The sequence below is a fragment of the Spinacia oleracea genome, chromosome 2 (genome assembly GCF_020520425.1).
Source record: "Spinacia oleracea cultivar Varoflay chromosome 2, BTI_SOV_V1, whole genome shotgun sequence".
Taxonomy (NCBI): Eukaryota; Viridiplantae; Streptophyta; class Magnoliopsida; order Caryophyllales; family Amaranthaceae; genus Spinacia; species Spinacia oleracea.
Window position 1 is genome coordinate 71,151,736 of NC_079488.1, and position 13,740 is coordinate 71,165,475.

The 13,740-nt window shown below is 41.6% G+C and overlaps 1 protein-coding gene across 8 annotated transcripts in view; it reads right to left on the reverse strand.

Moving 5' to 3' along the window:
* LOC110796266 (uncharacterized) overlaps nucleotides 1-13,740 on the reverse strand; it is a 50,824-nt gene that overhangs the window by 6,816 nt on the left and 30,268 nt on the right. For 3 of the 8 annotated variants that reach the window (XM_056836971.1, XM_056836969.1, XM_056836975.1), the window contains exon 3: nucleotides 9,007-9,088. The exons of the other annotated variants lie outside the window; for them this stretch is intronic. The gene's annotated coding sequence lies outside the window, so the exon portion shown is untranslated. The remainder of the gene's footprint in view (nucleotides 1-9,006; nucleotides 9,089-13,740) is intronic. 8 annotated transcript variants of the gene reach the window in all.

Genomic DNA, 13,740 nt, shown 5'->3' on the forward strand with positions numbered 1-13,740 from the left:
GCGCTTTATATTTTATCTCCCACATGACAGTGATCTAAGATAAGCGTACTCTTTAGTTGGACAAAACGTTTATCCAACTTAACCGTTCTATATCTTGTGTTTCTTATTCCAGTTTTTGTAGTAGTGACGGTTCTCAGCAAACTAACCACTTTGACTTTGCTATTTCTCCTTTTATTTAATGAATCTCAAATTACGGGACAGGATACGTTCTGTTCGAATTTTGGATCGATTGCGACAGAACGCATGATCAGTTTCGCAGCGTCAGGCTTAGGCTTAGGGGTTTAGAGTCAATACTCAGAATAATAATTGTGTGTTGTGTTCTTTCACGTCGACCTTAGGGCCCTTTTATAGAAAAGAGTTCGTGGAAAGATAGAATTGTAGAACTCTAATCCACGAGGAATTAGGAAAGAACACGTCCCAGGTAATTTCAGCGCCCAAGGCTGGGCGCCGAAGATTTCGGCGCCCAGAGCCAGGCGTTGAAAATAGGGTCTGGTCTGTTTATTTGTCAGATTCGGATTCTTAGAATCCGGAGTGTATGAGACTTTAATCGAGTCTTTTAGTGCGTATTAATTTTATGATGGAATGCATCTGGGCCCGTTACGAAGTCTAGGCTCGTTAGGATTTTAATTAATACGTAACTCTTATTTTCGAATCGTATTAGGAATAGGATTCTCTCGCAATTTCTATCTCATTTAGGATTTATGTTGGAGTGCAACACCTAATTCTGACATGTTTCTATCTTTTATGACTTCCCACTTTTAACAACTACCCATTTCGGCAGTTACTATTTTTAGCAGGTTTCCATAAATAGCAGGTTTCTATAAATAGCAGGTTTCGGGTGAAATGAAAAGGAGATTTGAGATTCGTTATTTTATAGGAGATGCGTTGTCAAGTGGAGATTTATGTTCTCATCATCGAACCTTCCCTTTCGGGAATGGGGACAAAAGTAGGTGTCTACAGTTAGCCCCCACTTTGACTGAGTCTTGGAGTAAGACGATGGTCAAAGTATTAGACGGAGTGCGCCACACAAGCCACGGTGACCTGCTTTTGCGAGGGTCTCACGAGCCCCCGAGTGATAACATTTGACTTAAGGGTCATCACTTGAAGTGTCGACATATCCCTCACGTGTCATTGGAATTTGTCAACGGATACTATAGAAACTCCCTCACTTAGTCACTGGAAGTATCTAAAGAAGCGTAGAAACTCAGTCACTTTGTCATTGGGAGTAGCTACAGATGTTTTTCGAAATCAAAGCTATAAAGTGTAATTGGGCCTGGCCAAGCCTAATCACGAGGTAAAAATGTTTTTAAAGATTCTCATTTTCAGGGTTAGCTAAACGAGAAAAACGCCCTTGTTTTTATGGGACGTAAAACGAAGGAAAAACCAGCACATCGTTCTTTTTTGGAAAAACGGAAAACCAATCCTTTAATTTTTGGAAAAAGGGAAAACCAATCACATCGTTCTTTTTTGGAAAAACGGAAAACCAATCCTTTAATTTTTGGAAAAAGGGAAAACCGATCCTTTAATTTTTGGAAAAAGGGAAAACCAGAAAAATTTATCGCTGCAGCGACTAAGGACCTGCGCGGTTAGTGGCGCAGACCCCGCCGGCTAAAGATGGCAAGCCTGTCCGCTAAGGGTGGACACCCCGTCTGATAGAAGTGGACGAATCTATTTTTGAAATTTGAAAATAAGGACCTACGCGGTTTGTGACGTAGACCCCGCCGGCTAAAGATGGCGAACTTGTCTGCTTAGCGTGGACACCCCGTCCGATAGAAGTGGACGAATCGATTTTGAAATTTGTTTGTGCTTTTTGAAAATAACAACCTACGTGGTTTGTGACGTAGACCCCGCCGGCTGAAGATGGCGAGCCTATTTTGAATTTGAAGACTTTATTTTTCAAAAACTGAGGACCTGCGCGGCTAGTGACGCAGACCCCGCCCGCCGAGGGTGGGCGAGCCCATTTTGAATTTCTTACTTTCTTTTCATTTTGCCTATGTAGAAGGGCTTTTGTGATTACAACCTGTTGGTGGGTCGCAATATTTCCTGATTAGGTGTGTCCTATAAGTGGGCCCACACTGTGTATATTTCTGTCAACAATATTTTTTAAAATACCGTTTTTGTTTAGATTATCCAAACATGGGACTGTGTATAGCGTAGTCCGGGAACATGATTTTAACTTTGCACACTCTTTGTTGGAGTATATATTTTCTTTCGCGAGCCCCCAAGCAATTGGGCTCGTCGGTCATTTTTCGCCAAGAGAGGTACGTAGTTTATAACGTCTTTTAATCATGTCTGGGGTCATGCTCGTATGTGCGAGTGACCTTTATAGTGATATGCTATTTTGACGAAGTCGTGGAGTGCGACTTCAGTTTTCGGGCGACAAAGTTTATTTTCCAATAATATCCGGTTTAGCTTGGCCCGGATTAATCTTTTGACAAACAAACATTTTTCATTTTGAGAAACCAACGAGTTAACAATATATTTTTTTTTTGGTGTTTCGAAGAATGACCTTGATATTTATTTTGCTCATATTTGTTTTGAAAAGTGTACACATATATTCCTTGAGACGAGTCTAAGTTTTGACCAAGTTTTAACATTCATTTTTTTGATATTTGGGTGCTAAAGGTGCTTTTGGGCTTGATCTTAATTTCAATAGGGCCTCGCGTCTAGCGACACGGTTTTAAGTCCATTCCTGTTCCGCGTTTTGTGAAATCTGGGCCTTGGGCTGCATATTCAGCGCCCAAGGCAGGGCGTTAATTATTTCGGCGCCCAGCCGTGGGCGCTGAAAGTCCTCTCCTGGCGATTTTTGGTTTTCGGATTTCTTTACGCGTTTCCGAATGGGATCAGGATGTCACTTGATGTCTTCAGCTATATATAGGGGCTAGATACGTCCCTATTTTCTATCACTCTCAATTTTCTTCTCTCTTGTAGTTGCTTAGTCTTAATCCCTCATTGCTTTTGTCATGTCGTTTCCTCCTTTCTCACTCCAACGAGCTGTTAGGCGTTGGCTACGAGCCCTTACTCCTACAGAAAAGGCTTTGTTGAAAGAATACCACTTAGAGGCACTTTTAGGCTTACAACAAATAAATATTGATTATAACTTTATGTATGCAGCCCTAAGCTTTTGGGATTCCGATCATCATGTTTTTGTCTTTCGAGGCAACGAAATATGTCCTTTGCCAGATGAATTTGCCGCGATCCTTGTTTATCCTACTAATGCTACTCCTGCCACCCCTGGAACCATTGAAGAGGGTAAAACAACCATAGGGGCTTTCCTAGGACTAGATGCTAACATGCTTGCTGAGATTTTTGTAGGTGATGAGGTTAATTTGGCAAAGCTTGTAAAACACCACTTTGAACCTAGTAAAAATATGACCGAACAAAAGTTGAACATTCGAGCCCTTGTATTTTGCTTGTTGAATCATTATTTGCTGTCGAATAACAATGGTGAGTTCGGTGACATAAGGTTGATCCCCTTGATTAGCCAGATGGAAAGTTGCTATTCTATTATGCCGTTGGTTGTTGCCGAGACTTTGCTGAGTGCGGATGAACTGAAGAAGGATGCCAAATCTGAATATTTTAAGGGGATCCCCCTATTGTTGCAGGTAATCGATCTTTTCCTTGCGCATGTTGTGAGGGGGTCGAAAAAGCACGAGGCTAATGCGTGACCTCGTCCCTCGAGGGTGTGACGCTTCTTTTTGTCAAATCAAGTGTAATTGGATTTCCTGTGAGTTTACACCCAATTGACTAGTAATATAGGAGTCGCCATTCAGTTTTTAACGACAATGAGAAAAACTGACAGTACCCGGTTATCGTGACATAAAGGGAGTGCAATTATGTTTGACCACGACGGCCGTAGGTTCCCTTGTGATCCCTGGTGGTGGGGATCGCTCAACGTCCACCCGCAGGGTAGAGATTGAGGGTTCGGGGGACTGTTACTACCGAGAGGAGTACTCGCTCTTCGATAACTCCAGAGGCAGGATATCCTTACTAGCTCAGCATAAATAATTGAAGGGACATGCGTTACTATTAAACTAATATGAGTTGATTTTATCAATATGCAACATATAGTACTAGATCGAACGCGATTATCTGATTTAGATTGTTTTAAGGGACCTAGCATGATAATCCAATTTCCCAAAAATATCATATTTAATTAAGCGTGATCGAACAATCAGATTTTAGTTAGTTTAACAGTTCATAAAAGGGCGAGGAAAGCAATTAAACAATGGAAAAGGGACACATTACGACGCACCCTTGAGAGGTGCGTCACGGTTCTTAGAAAACTAACCACTTTGACTTTGCTATTTCTCCTTTTATTTAACGAATCTCAAATTATGGGACGGGATACGTTCTGTTCGATTTATGGATATATTGCGACAGAACGCGTGATCAGTTTTGCAGCGTGAGGCTTAGGCTTAGGGGTTTAGAGTCAATACTCAGAATATAATTGTGTGTTGTGCGTCCTTTTCACGTCGAACTTAAGGGTCTATTTATAGGAAAGAGTTCGTGGAAAGATAGAATTGCAAAACTCTAATCCACGAGGAATTAGGATGAATTAGGACGAAATATGTCCTTTGCCAGATGAATTTGCCGCGATCCTTGTTTATCCTACTAATGCTACTCCTGCCACCCCTGGCACCATTGAAGAGGGTAAAACAGCCATAGGGGCTTTCCTAGGGCTAGATGCTAACATGCTTGCTGAGATTTTTGTAGGTGATGAGGTTAATTTGGCAAAGCTTGTAAAACACCACTTTAGACCTAGTAAAAATATGACCGAACAAAAGTTGAACATTCGAGCCCTTGTATTTTGCTTGTTGAATCATTATTTGCTGTCGAATAACAATGGTGAGTTCGGTGACATAAGGTTGATCCCCTTGATTAGCCAGATGGAAAGTTGCTATTCTATTATGCCGTTGGTTGTTGCCGAGACTTTGCTGAGTGCGGATTAACTGAAGAAGGATGCCAAATCTGAATATTTTAAGGGGAGTGTCGACATATCCCTCACGTGTCATTGGGATTTGTCAACGGATAGTATAGAAACTTCCTCACTTTGTCATTGGAAGGATCTAAAGAAGTGTAGAAACTCCCTCACTTTGTCATTGGGAGTAGCTACAGATGTTTTCGAAATCACAGCTATAAAGTGTAATTGAGCCTGGCCAAGCCCAACCACGAGGTAAAAATGTTTTTAAAGATTCTCATTTTCAAGGCTAGTTAAACGAGAAAACCTCCTTGTTTTTATGGGACGTAAAACGAAGGAAAATCCATCACATCGTTCTTTTTTGGAAAAACGGAAAACCAATCCTTTAATTTTTGGAAAAAAGAGAAAACCAATCACATCGTTCTTTTTTGGAAAAACGGAAAACCAATCCTTTAATTTTTGGAAAAAGGGAAAACCGATCCTTTAATTTTTGGAAAAAGGGAAAACCGATCCTTTTATTTTTGGAATAAGGGAAAACCGATCCTTTAATTTTTGGAAAAAAGGGAAAATCGATCCTTTAATTTTTGGAAAAAGGGAAAACCGATAAAGGTTATCGCTGCAGCAACTAAGGACCTGCGCGGTTAGTGACGCAGACCCCGCCGGCTAAAGATGGCGAGCCTGTCCGCTAAGGGTGGACACCCCGTCCGATAGAAGTGGACGAATCTATTTTTGAAATTTGAAAATAAGGACCTACGCGGCTTGAGAAGTAGACCCCGCCGGCTAAAGATGGCGAACTTGTCTGCTAAGGGTGGACACCCCGTCCGACAGAAGTGGACGAATCTATTTTGAAATTTGTTTGTGTTGTTTTGAAAATAAGGACCTACGTGGTTTGCGCCGTAGACCCCGCCGGCTGAAGATGGCGAGCCTGTTTCATTTTGAAGATTTTATTTTTCGAAAACTAAGGACCTGCGCGGCTAGTGACGCAGACCCAGCCCACTGAAGGTGGGCGAGCCCTATCCGCTAAGGGTGGACATCCCTGAATTCGTTTTTCTATTTGGAACTCGCGCGGTTCGTGGCGCGATCTTGCCCGATTGAGGTGGGCAAGTCCCTATTCCATTTGTTCTTGTGATTTCTTTGAGAATTTCTTTTCTTATTCATTATCGCAGGAGCGAATTCTTTCGAGGGATGCTCGGGTTTAGTTGTAACCTGAATGTGGGTTGACAACGTGCTTAGACGGACCATTGTCTTGTGGTCATCTTCCTTCATGGTTTTGAGCTAGTGCTTACGGCTCAATTTTTCCACTACCTGGGTCCTTGATTGGGGGACCATGTATAAGTATCAACGGCGACCTTTGTCTTGAGGTCGTAAACCGGTTCTTTTTCTTTTGAGATTATCCAAACACGGGACTTCGTACAGCGTAGTCTGGGAATATTGTTTTAACTTTGCATACTTTTTTTTTTTGAAATATATATTTTCTTTCGAGCCCCCAAGCATTCGTGCTTGACGGTCAATTCTTGTCAAAGAGGTTCCTACGCATTTTGTAATGTCTTTGATCGTGTTTGGGATCGTGCTCGTAAGTGCGAGCGATCTTTTTAGTGGTGTGCTACTCTTAACAAAGTCGTGAGGTGCGACTTTCAGTAAGAAAATCGGCAATTTCCGAGTCAAATGGATGCGGCAGGGCCCAATAGAAGTTAGGGCCTTTTTAGCAGGTTTCCATAAATAGCAGGTTTCCATAAATAGCAGGTTTCGGGTGAAATGAAAAGGGGTAATGAGATTCGTTATTTTATAGGAGATGCGTTGTCAAGTGGAGATTTACGTTTTCATCATCGAATATTCCCTTTCGGGAATGGGGACAAAAGTAGATGTCTACAGTTAGCCCCCACTTTGACTGTGTCTTGGAATAAGACGATGGTCAAAGTACTAGACGGAGTGCGCCATGTAGACGCCTACTTTTGTCCCCATTCCCGAAAGGGAAAGGTTCGATGATGAAAGCGTAAATCTCCACTTGACAACGCATCTCCTATAAAAAAATGAATCTCAATTCCCCTTTTCATTTCACCCGAAACCTGCTATTTATAGAAACCTGCTATTTATGGAAACCTGCTAAAGATAGTAACTGTCGTAATGGTAGTTGTTAAAAGCGGCAAGTCATAAAAGATAGAAACCTGTCAGAATTAGGTGTTGCACTCCAACATAAATCCTAAATGAGATAGACTTTGCGATAAGAATCCTGTTCCTAGTATGATTCGCAAATAAGAGTTACGTATTAATTAAAATCCTAACGAGCCTAGAGTTCGTAACGGGCCCAGACGCATTCCGTCATAAAGTTGATACGCACTAGAACACTCGATTAAGTCTCAAACACTCCGGATTCTAGGAATCCGAAACTGACAAAGAACTCGGCCCAGACATCATTTTCAACGCCCATAGCTGGGCGCCGAAATCTTTAACGCCCAGCCCTGGGCGTCGAAATTGCATGGATCCCTATTTTCAACGCCCAGCCCTGGGCGCCAAAACCTTTGACGCCCAGCCCTGGGCGCTGAAAATATCTGGGTACGTGTTTTTTCCTAATTCTTTGTGGATTAGAACTCTGCAATTCTATCTTTCCACGAACTCTTCCCTATAAATACAGCCTCAAATTCGACGTGAAAAGAACACACACCACAATTATATTCTGAGTATTGACTCTAACCCTTAGCCTAAGCCTCACGCTGCGAAACTGTTCACGCGTTCTGTCGCAATCGATCCATTAATCGAACAGAACGTATCCTGTCCCATAATTGAGATTCGTTAAATAAAAAGGAGAAATAGCAAAGTCAAAGTGGTAAGTTTTCTGAGAACCGTGACGCACCTCTCAAGGGTGCGTCGTAATGTGCCCCTTCTCGATGATTTAATTGCTTTCCTCGCCCTTTTATGAACTGTTAAACTAACTAAATCTGATTGTTCTATCACGCCTAATAAATATGATATTTTTGGGAAATTGGATTATCATGCTAGGTCCCTTAATACTATTTAAATCAGATAATCACGATCGTTCTAGTATTATATGTTGCATATTGCTAAAATCAACTCAGATTAGTTTAATAGTTAACGCATGTCCCTTCAATTATTTATGCTGAGCTAGTAAGGATATCCTGCCTCTGGAGTTATCGACGAGCGAAGTACTCCTCTCGGTAGTTACAGTCCCCCGAACCCTCAATCTCTACCTTGCGGGTGTATGTTGAGAGATCCCCACACCAGGGATCACAAGGGAACCTACGGCCGTCGTGGTCAAACATAATTGCACTCCCTTTATGTCACGATAACCGGGTTTTGTCAGTTTTTCTCATTGTCGTTAAAAACTGAATGGCGACTCCTATATTACTAGTCAATTGGGTGTAAACTCACAGGAAATCTAATTACACTTGATTGAATAAAAAGAATCGTCACACCCACGAGGGACGAGGTCACGCATTAGCCTCGCGCTTTTTCGACCCCCTCACAGTGGCGACTCCGCTGGGGATAGTGAAGGAAATACTCGTGCTTGTAGGTAATCAAAGTAGCCGAAGGGTGAAACGATCCTACCCCGCGTTTATTTCCCCATCAAGTTGGGACGACCTGAAAATCAACATATTAATGTGAACGGGCAGAACCGCATAACGAATCTCGGCTCCCTCGGGAGTTGGGACTAAGGATACCTTTTTTCGCCAATAGGGGGGTGCATACGCCGCGCATGTTGCCCACTCGGTACTTGTGCAGGTAGTACACCTATCCCGAACCCAATCGCTCGCTCATTAGGTCCCTCTCGCCTGCATGCCCCCTTGGCTTGCACTTGCGGGTTGGCCTCTTGAGCGAAATTCGTCTGTTGAAGACACTACCTCGACCGGGGCATGTGTTGGATCTACGATAGAAGCGGTACCAAGCCAGGCGCAAATAACTACCCATAGAAGCCTTTCATAAAGTACATGACATGTTATTATCGCCTCATGATGAATGTTAGTTATGTGTAGCGAAATATGTGATTATGTGTGACAAACTATCCTAGAAAACCAACGACCTTAAAAATTTCCCAAACATTCATAGACTAATTTGCCAAAGAGTTATACCGAAATACGTGTTCCGCAAACCCGAATGATCGCCACAAAAATAAGCGACGCTCGGGATGGCCTGTAACGAATCCCACAAACGCTGCACAACGCGTAAAGGACGTTATTAGGTAAGCACGCAAATCGAAGTCGCATAAACAAAAGTAGACGCAAACAGAAAACGAGAATCAGCCAGGGACTCATTTTCAACGCCCCTGGCTGGGCGCCAGAATTTATCACGCCCGACGCTGGGCGCTGAAGTTGCTGCTTGGCCTTCTGGTCAGGCGCAACAGCCTCGGTGCCCGCGCAAAAGGAAAATACGTAGCACAAAAAAAAACGTTTGTAAAAAGAATTTCTACGAGGGCGTAAGAAAAGGCACTCGACTCTAAAAGCGACTAAAAGATAAAAAAATAAATAACTCTTTGTGTCGTTGTTAGGCCTCCTACGACGACAATGCTCGACACCAAAACCAAGCATGCTAATTAAACGACCTTGAATGTCACAGGGGCAAAATATTCAAAAAATAATGTTCGAATAAAGTCTTCAAGAAAAAAATAAATGTTCAAATAAATCCGAGTCTAGACTAGGCTATGCCAAAATACAATCCAAATCCTAAGTCTTAGTTGTCTTATCCATAGAATCGGTCCTAATGCTTGGTGTCGTTCTGCAAGTTAAAAGGATAAACCATATTGAGTCTCCCTTCCTAACATTTAAATCAATGAGCACCCATATGTAATTGTCATCCCTTGCTAAGAATCCACGGCCTCAATACTCTCTCTCACCAATAAAAAGAACATATTATTTAATTCAAGTATTTGCAAAATGGAAACAGTCATATTCTGAAAATCATTCCTCCATAGTCGCACAACCCCCAAAGTGAACCTAAGGCGTCAATACCACTGGCAAAACATAAAATTAATGGCCTCAAGGCTTATGATCACATTGGGTCACGACTATCATAGTCCTCTCGAGTCACTCACTCCTTGAAGTATTCCTAAGTACGGACTAAAAGATTTTCCATGAATGCAACCCGACAAACCATGAAAATACCCAAATCGGCATGCCATAAGGCTACCATTGGGGTAAAGCAATACACACTAAGAGAGAAGCCGCACTAATGATTCTAGCCTTGCAAAAATAAAAATTCGATCTCCCCAATTAACTACCTTGCCAACATTAAGCAAAATGGCGCATGACAAATAAACACCCAAGGGTTAAAATCTGAAGTGTCAACCAACGAAAGTTAAGGTCCAATTAGCCTAAGTCTGAGAGTCGCTTGGTCAAGTGTTATAGGCTTACGCCACGTCATTATTTTGAGTCTAGGCCACCTCCTTGTACTCATACACGGGTTATAATCAGAAAGATTAATGAAAGCTTGAGTCTAAATCACAACTTCCAGTTAAATCCCGGAAACCGGAATCTGAAAAGAAGCAAAAAATTATCTTCGATGTAATTCTTTCGTTAAATTTCAATAAGGTAAAAATAACATTTTGAATCTACGCTATTTGCACATTTTAAGAAACGACTAAATACGCTTGCAAAGTAAGACAATTTAAAGGTCCACCCTAGGCCAACAAAAATTAAAGGTCCACCCTAGGCCTACTAAAATTAAAGGTCCACTATAGTCCTACCAAACGACGCTCATTCAGTCTCGCCTCGTGACTCAAAGACCACAACCATCTACCTATTAGCCCAAATAAAAAAAATTATGTTGAGGGGGGAAATCCCGAGCAAAAAGAAAATAGAAAGAGAAAAAGGAGAGCGAAAAGAGCAAGCCATGAAATACTTAGCCCGTACCTCCCAAAGTACAACAACCAATCCAAATCATAAGATTCTACGATATCTACCCTTTCCAATCCTTATGCTCTTAGACGCCTTCACTCTGGGGTCCCTGTTCAGCTCATTTAACCCATCCATGTTCTCATTGCCATAACCCAAGAAACCATTACCTCGACTCTTGTTCTTGAACTTGTTGTCAACTGCAAACCACGCACGACCATTGACACGTGCGTCATACCCGTTATTTCCAAAGCCCAAACCCATTTATTACACCACCGTTAGCATAATGACCATATAACTTGTTTGAATGCATCCTGTTGATATTCCCTTGAGTCGTCCCCATGCTACTCATTGGCCTTGGTTGATGTAAACTCGTGACACTAGTTTGAGACTGCAAATTATGAGTCCTAGCAGATGTAATCCTCATGCTTGACTAAATACCTATACAAATTATCCTATCAACCCATCTTTCAAGCCGTCTTGAGTCACAAATAAAAAAGGGAAACAAATGAAAATTGTAAAAAAAATAATAAAATGTGAATAATAAAAAAGAAACTTTGCAAAAGCGCCTCTAAAGTTAGTCTAAAAACAAAAACGAAGCATTTAGCGCACCAAAAAAAGATCCGCCCAGAAGTCATTTTCAGCGCCCAGAGCTGGGCGCCGAAATCTTTAGCGCCCCAGCCTGGGCGCTGAATCTCTCTGCCTGCTAAAAATTTGTCCAGAAGTGCTCGTCATTTTATCCGCACATGCACGGAAAAATAATGAACACTTGGAGGGGTACAGCACGTATTCAGATATACGTACCACCAAAAAATACATGTACTCAAAAAAAAATATAAAACAAATTTTTGGCTTACGGCAAGGTAGCATATTAAAATAATAATAAACTTCACTTATTCTACCGTTTCAAAAAATATGTTTCCATCTCAGAACATACTTATCGAATTCGGCATTCTAAGAAACCATTTTCTAGGCTAAGAACTACGCAAGACCTGATTCCAAATTAAATCTATTTAAGGCGGATACGTAGGCAATCCATGATTCGGTCCAACCAATTTGCAAAAATATTAAAGCCTATAGAATAACAAGAATAAAAATAGAAGTCCCTTATTGAAATTTAATTACTTGCAACCCAAGTCGAAAGAAAAATTTAAGTCAAAGGAAGAATCCAAGTCACCAAGATGCCAAAATTAATGAGCACACATCGAAAAATAATAAGGGCACGTACCCTTGCCAGAAGGAGCACTCACACTCCTAGGCACTTAGCCAAAACTCAAAAAAAATCGCTTTGCCTCAATTGAATGGGGGCTAGCGCAAGCGTCCATGACCTCTAAAGTACTCGACTTGACCCTCCCTAAAGCGAACTAACTCACTTAAAGACTTTCTTTCACCACTAGACATAGTCGTTCGCTTAGAGACCTTCTTTCACCACTAGACACAGTCATGATCGCCAACAAGTAGTAAAGGCAGTAAGCTTGCAATGAAAAAGATTGTTCTACGGCATCGCCCCATCGTTCCTTCTAACTCAGGGCACCCGTTCATGGTAATTCGAATGCTTGCTAATCTCCTTTGAAAAAAATCAGACATTGTCAATAGGACTTGGCACTTAACCAAGGCTCACCCTACTCAGACATATGACACGGGCATCTAAAATCGAAATCTAAAAGTATCATTAAAGGGAAGACATAATAGCAACTGGGGGCTAAAAATTGAAATGAAAGAGCTAGGGAAAGAACTAAGTATACCTTGACCTTTTGTACGGACATACACCAAGTAAATCTAAGTCGATTTGAAAACGGTTTATATTCCCGCAATTCTGGAAAAGATGGCCCTAAAAGCATGAAAGCATATGCCAAACGGGCACAAGTATATCTTGACGCCTGCACCCTGGCTTCCAGCAAATCCTTAGACAGCATTCTAAAAAACGTAACAGTATTTTGATTCACTCATATAACCCTTCTATAAGTCAACTTACTTAGGACTCCTTGGATTGTACACAGTAGGATTCGGATTTTAAATAATTTTCAAAGACTTTTTCGAACATAATAAAGTGTCGTTGGTTTAAGCTAAGTATGCGTTTATCTCAATTTTGCAAGTGAGTCAAAAGATTTCCAAATATGATTAAGGGTAAAGAAAGGCACCTAGCTTTTGGACAAGGCACACTTCAACATGTGACTACCTTGACCATGGCAATGTCGCACAATACGACATTTACAAGAGAAGCAGCAAAATCACTACTCGAACGTACCTCGCACTAAACGAGTCTGGTTCAAACTATTCATGATCCATGTCACCATGAATGCATAAAAACGTATGCAAAGCATTATAGCACCAAGCCAATCCCGTAGCTACAATTGGGGGCTTGAGAAAAACACTCTAAAAATGCTCGAAATGACGATTTCATCGCAAATTCTCGACGCTAATGCTATACATATGTCATAGGGGCACAATCCTAAGCTTTAATCGTGTAAAACGAACCTTAGAATGGCTACAACCCCTCCCAAATTCTAAGCACTACTTAGAATATATAAAGTCACCCCCACTAACAAGGGTAACTGAAAATCGCGAGTCACCAAAACTCCGATTAAACTACTGCACCTAACGCTCGCCCTATAAGCGCCCGTTACACGGTCTACCTCGTTCCAAAGCAAAAGCGAAAGGAAAAAATCAAGAAAGAAAAAACTGTCAAAATTCTGCCCAGAAATCAATTTCAACGCCCAAAGCTGGGCGCCGATATCTTTAACGCCCCAGCCTGGGCGCTGAATCTTTCTACTAGTCACGTTTTGCCCTGATATAAAAAAAAAAGGGAAGAAACACCTATGAATCCTCGCATCGAACGAAGTAATAAGCCGTGCAAACCCACGCAGAAGATGCTACACTTGTTCGAACACCTGAACGAGGCATGATGAAGTACTCCAATACAAAAAATAATAATATCCCAACACCTGGAGGAATGTTCTAAGACACGTCGTTAGG